This window comes from Mus musculus, chromosome 18 (genome assembly GCF_000001635.26).
Source record: "Mus musculus strain C57BL/6J chromosome 18, GRCm38.p6 C57BL/6J".
In the NCBI taxonomy this organism is placed as follows: domain Eukaryota; kingdom Metazoa; phylum Chordata; class Mammalia; order Rodentia; family Muridae; genus Mus; species Mus musculus.
In genome coordinates, this window is record NC_000084.6 from 39,929,630 (window position 1) to 39,936,269 (window position 6,640).

Consider the following 6,640-nt stretch of genomic DNA (forward strand, 5'->3'; position numbering starts at 1 on the left):
TTAAATAATCCAGATGACTTTGTGAGCAATTATAAGAGAAAAATAAGTGTCTCCATCATAGGGTGAACCAACAGACAAGAGTTTGGAGGATAATAGGCTGCTTTACCTGATGTGACCCATTTCTTCTCATCTTAGCTTGGCTAGCTTAATTTGCTGTTCAAGTGCCAAATCTATCCCTCATTTAGGCTGGAGTCATACTGCTGTTGTTTTGTATGAAGCCATAAAAAGTAAGTGACCAAGTTTTAATGGTAGGGGGTGGCATTTGGAACAAAGGTTCATCAGCTGTGTCGCTGTCACTTGGGAGGCAAAATCAAGGCTCTTGTTTTGGGGAACACTGTTGCATGGGGTAATCTCCACATTACCAGGTTGCTTTTCACTTAAACTCACAGCTGATTTGCTGTGGCAGAGGCTGCTGCAAACTGCTGGCACTGTTGCTGCTTACAGAATGTGTCTGCCAAGCTGCTTGGGTGGAGAGTCATGCTGTAGTCTTTGATGGTGAACTCATCTGGCACAGAATAGACTGCACAGAAAAAGCCCCAATTCATCTTCTTCCCTGAACCTCAATGTAGCCTCAGTGAAATCAATTGATCAGACCATCCTAAGAGAAATTGGCAGAGACATCTCTGCTTTCTTCTCCACCACAGCTGTGCTTGGAGGAGTTCAGTTGCAGGCCCAGCTTTTGTTCCTTAAGACTTGAGTGTTAGAAACCAGGAAAATGCTGGTGGTCACCTCAGCCTCTCTGGGATGGAGAAACACAAGTATTGGTAGGTGTCGGAAGCTGAAGGAGTCATCATCAGTTGTGAAATGTGTTTGCCAGTCTGTTTCTGGTGGAATGAGTATAAAACCAGAGGATCTTGGAAAAGTTATGGAATGTGATTCTTTCTCATGGAAAACCTCAAATCCATCAGTATATTGTACTATGCGGATGATAGCTTCTCTCTCTCTCTCTCTCTCTCTCTCTCTCTCTCTCTCTCTCTCTCTCTCTCTCTCTCTCTCTCCTCTCTCTCTCTCCTCTCTCTCTCTCTCTCTCTCTCTCTCTCTCTCTCTCTCTCTCTCTCTCTCTCTCTCTCTCTCTCTCTCTCCTGTTCCCATTCACAGATGTAAATATACGGTGAATGGTTTCTAAAAATTTACTTCATTTGCATCCAAAAGGAAGAAGTCAAGACAGCTCACACCATGCTGGCCTACTGACAGGCCCACAGTCTCCAGCAGCATACCTTTGTGCCCAACTCCTGGACGCCAAGAAAGAAAACAAGGACTTTCAGTGGATAAGGCACAGTCTCAAACTGGAATTAAATTGTCACACTATTCCCTCTCTGAACTCTGATTCAAAGAAACAGAGTCAAGAGGAGTATTTCAATTACTTCAGAGTTGCTTTGGAGAATAGCTGTGTGTGTGTGTGTGTGTGTGTGTGTGTGTGTGTGAGAGAGAGAGAGAGAGAGAGAGAGAGAGAGAGAGAGAGAGAGAGAGAGAAAGGAACAGGGACAGAAATGAAGATTTTTCTTATTCAAATCAGCCATGGAAATTAACATAGTGGTGGGAAGGAAGGGAAGAGATAAGACAGTGGGATAAGTGGGTGTGGCCACCATGCATCTTTGGTCTCTACCAGAGTCACTTAACTCTTCATTCTTGCATGCTTGTATGCAGTGATAAGGATTGATGATGATCTCAGAAACAATACAGTGAGAAACAAGCTCTTGCTGTGTAGCAGACAGTGTACCGACAGCTTTCTCCATGTTGCACCTTCAGTCTTTATCAAGCACTAGTATTAGCCTTAGTTTACAGAGTAGAGAGCTAACACAGAGCAGTGGAATGGCATTCCCTCAACAACAGCTTATCTACATCATGTAAAGCAAGGATGTGGATTGATTTCATTAATGGAACTCTCTGTAGGCAACGTTCTGGCCACAGCCCAGGTGCCTGAGCGCTTTATAAGAGGACAGGCTCTCATCATTTCTGCTTCCAATATTCTTACTGTCTTCTTTACAAGAATGTTTTGGGGGAATGAACAAAGGAAGTGTCCTCATGGAGAGGAAGAAATAGATGAGTCACACTGAATAAGGAGAATGGAAGGACAAATGCTTTCAAGCCACACACAGACACACACACAAATTGGTGCCTTGGAGGGGGTCTCTAGCTGAATCATAGGGGAGAAATGGATCTTGTGAAGCTTTGCAGATCACCATCTTACCTTTGATAAAGATGCTTTGAAGCAAGAAAAATTATCTAAAGAATCCTGGGATTAGAATAGTTATGCTATAGTGGCCGACAGTGTGGTCTTTATGAGTTGACCAGATGTCTTGTTTTTGGTTGGAGCTCAGATTAGGAAGGTTCATTTCAGTGATGCTACATGTGGTTCTCTGTTCCTTACAACACAAGCATGGGAAATTACAGAGTAAACAGTTAACCTTAATCTGTTCTCTTGTCCTTGCTGATGGTTCATCACACAGGCCCTTCCTCCCATCCTATTTAGCTGCTTGCAGACTGTGCATTGATCATGTGATATATTAAATAATTTTCAGGTATTGATGAAAATGTAGTAACTTGTTTCATCCTCTGAGATAATTTACTTGCTAGTATCATTTTCAACACGAGGGAAGTGAAGCACCTTTAAACCCAAGTTTAAAATGATATGCCTTAGGTAAAAGACTAGCTGCTTGTAAGTACAGGAGTAGAACCTTAGCAATCTGGTTCCAAAGTGCTTGGTTTAAGCTGCTTATAGGCACTCATCTGAAAATATTGTCACTGTGGACAAGAAAATACTTTTAAGAAGACATAAGAATGAACTCGAGGCAAAGCTAGGAATAGGTGCTAATTGCAAAGTCTACAGTACAGCAAATATACAATGTCTGAAACCCTCAGTGCCTCTGTGAGATTGATGCCGTTATCTGACAAGGAAATGATGAGCCAGCTCCAGACCTAGTCAACTGCTATCTGAATCCTGGGCTGTCTAACTCACTTCCTTTTGTTGCATTCCTTGTGGTAAGTAGAATGGTAGAGAGTGCAAAAAATTTTTTCTTTGCTAGGAATAAGATTACAGTTGAGATGAAAGTGCAACTACTATCTAATAAGAATGTTAGCATTAGACAGGCATCCAGATTACACAGCCAATAACTTGTCACCAGCAGATCAAATCTCTATCCACATCCTTATTAAAAAGCTTGGGGACAAATTTAGAGAATAGAATACCCCAAACACAACAATAGTAAATTTGTAAGAGTGGTTTGTAAGCTTAAATGTTGTTTCAAGTGTTGGACAAACTGAAGATACCATGAGTCTCTTCATTGGCTGCGCCTCTGCTAAACAAACATCCTCTTTGGTGAGAGATTGGCATTTTGCATCGCTTGTCCACCCAACTTAGATCATAGTCTGCTCCATTACAGGAGTGAGAGAGTTTGTGTGTGTGTGTGTGTGTGTGTGTGTGTGTGTGTGTGTGTTTCTTGTTTGGTTTTGTGGTTGTTTGTTTGCTTTGTTTGTTTGTTTGTTTGTTTTTTAAAGAGAAAAAAGAGACTGGGAGTTGAGGTATGGAGGTTGGGGAAAATCTGGTAGGAATTGGGGTTTAGGGAACTTTTATCAGAATATATTATATGAAAAACTGTTTTTCAATTAAAAACACAATAATATGCAAATTGGTCCATTTAGTTCACACAAATCTCCCTATGAGATAGCCCCATATTAGAGTGGTAGTTTATTTTAAAAAAAAATTACTATGCTGTGCAACCTACGTATGGCAAAGGGCCTTGGCTAGGACTCAACCTGGCCTGATAGACCCTTCAGCCTGTTTGCTGACACTGTAGTTCTCTGGCTGTGGCTACAGACCAGCCTCTGTTAAACCAAGCAAATATAGATGCTCTTGTTTCATTCTGAGTTTGGAAGTTTTTTAATAAAAGAGAAAATCCTTATTTCCTGTAACTCTAAATGGAGGTTGCTGGGCTTGCTTTGAACTTTGCAAGCAAACTTAAAAATCAAGCGCACAACCTCCTACTCTCAGGTATTTGCCTATTTAATGGAACCATTTCTGTAGTAAAATACATGGGTATAAAGATATATGAGGTCTGTATGTGTGTGTGTGTGTGTGTGTGTGTGTGTGTGTGTGTGTGTATGTGTGTGTGTATGTGTGTGTGTATGTGTGAGCGTGTGAGTGTGTGTGTATGTGCATATGTGTGTGTGTGAGTGTGTGTGTGTGAGTGTGTGTGTGTGTGAGTGTGTGTGTGTGTGAGTGTGTGTGTGTGAGTGTGTGTGTGTGTGTATGTGTGTGTGTGTGTGTGTGTGTGTGAGTGCTGCTCATTTATGTTAAATGCTCTATCATGAGAACCAAGGCATGTGCTTGACACATGGTGAGTGACTTGTGAGCCACCATTGATTCAGAATAAATATTAAGTTTAAAGAGAGTCTACATGCTTGTGTCTCACTTGGCCACATAGATGTCTAATTCCCTCAGAATATCATATCAAACCCATTGATGGAACATCTAAATGTAGACACTAGAGGCAGAGTATTCTACAATTGGAAAAAACTTTACATTTATTTAAATAGTCCCTTATCCCTAGCTGAGAAAATGTAGTTCCTTGTCTTTGTGCTTGATCATGTCTCTTTAGTCATTTTAGAAATCACACACACACACACACACACACACACACACACACACAGAGAGAGAGAGAGAGAGAGAGAGAGAGGCTGAGAGACACAGAGACAGATATTAAGGAAGAGGTGAATAGTCAAAGTCATGAAATATAATTATTAAAGCTTTAAACTATGGCCCATCTGCTCTACTCCATGAGAAATTTGAAATGTAAATATCACCCCAAAAGGAATTGTAATGAGTTGTGGCATCTTTCAACAACATATGTGACAAAATTATTAAAACCATCTGCTTTCTGCTTTGAACTCAGAAGTTCCTGGAGCCTCCCATTATCTCATCCGGTACCATCTCCTTCTTGAGGTCCATCTCCCTCATTCCCATCTGCCTTTCAATCCAAAGGACTCTGGGATAAGCAATTGCCCCCTCCTTAGGGCGCTAGAGACTGGGAAACTTCTGTCATGGTTTATTTGCCCTGTCTCGTGACTCAGCATCTCCAATGGAAGAATGCCCAGGTGAGATAAGGAAGGAAAGGGCTTGCCAGTCCTCACCTTTCTTATGGACGACGAGGAGGAGAAAAGCTGTGAACATTCATGGGCTGATGCTGTTCCCATTTGTCATCATAAAATGACAGCTGAGAGAATTGGTTTCCCCCAGTTCTGTAGATGCCTTTATCTACTAAAACTCTATGTAAAAAAATAAAAAATCCCATTCCCCAAAGAAGTCTTAAATTTCCAGACAGTAATGACTCTGCCAAGTCCATCATCAGGCTTAGAGCAAGGACCCCACAGGCCTTAGGTTTCACATCATTTTCTATTTTATTTACTGGTTTGAGTTATCTTGTATAAGGTAGACTTTGGCTATGTTTTCCTCCTTCTTCCAGCACAGCCCACTTGGTTGGTGCCATATTAAACTGAGAGTGCTTGCTTGCATTAGCCTTCCTCCTGTGCACATCAAGACTTCCCTTGTCACATTTCTGTCCAGATATTAATAAACCTGAGTGGGAAGGAGAATAAAGGCGTGAAGTGCTGCTGACTGGTTTCGCTCAGCTTGTGGGTTGTCCTCATCTGCTTCAAAGATGGTTGAAATTGCCCAGAGCCTAGTGGTCCCCAGGGGCAGTGGGACTTCAAGAGGAGATGACCAATTGAAAAAAAAGATGTGCTGGATTCCACAATAAGCAGGCATGTCAGGGTGACAGGAGGCAAGCAGCTTTCAGAAAAGAGAGAGCTGCAGGGCACTAGTCCCATCTCCCAAACTCAGAGAGTGGTCTATCTCTGAAAGTCTGTCCAGTCTTCCCCAATTAAACGGCAAGGAATCACCAAAGGGCACCACCCACCCCCTTTTCTTTTAAAATTGTTTCATGTAACATATTGTACTTTGAGTTCATATGCATTAACACAAAGGACAGGACTGAATGATAATTAATTGATGCATTCATTTGTAGATAGATACACCTTGTTTAATTTGTTCCCTAGCCATGTCTCTTTTACTTGATTTTACTTTTTTAAATACACACACACATACACATATATATACATACATATATATATATATATATATATATATACATATATATATATACAATATACACATACACACACACATATATACATATATATATATATACAGATATATACACACACACACACATACACACACACACACACACACGCACACACACACACACACACACACACACACATATATATATATGTGGATTCTTTTACACAGCCATTCTTTTAGCCTATTTTTTTGTTTTTTGTTTGTTTTGGTTTTTTGTTTTGTTTTATTTTGTTTTTTTTTTTACTTTTGAATTGAGTCTGTTTACATTGAGAGATATTAATAACCAATGCAATTGTTACTTCCTGTTATTTTGATGTTGGTGAGAGAGAGAGAGAGAGAGAGAGAGAGAGAGAGTGTTTCTCTTCTATTGATTTTATTGGTGTGAAATTATTTCCTGTGTTTTCTTGAGTGTTGTTTGCTCTATTGGGTTGGAGTTTTCCTTCTACTATCCTCTGTAGGGATGGGTTAGTGGAAAGGTATTGTTGAAAATTGATTTTA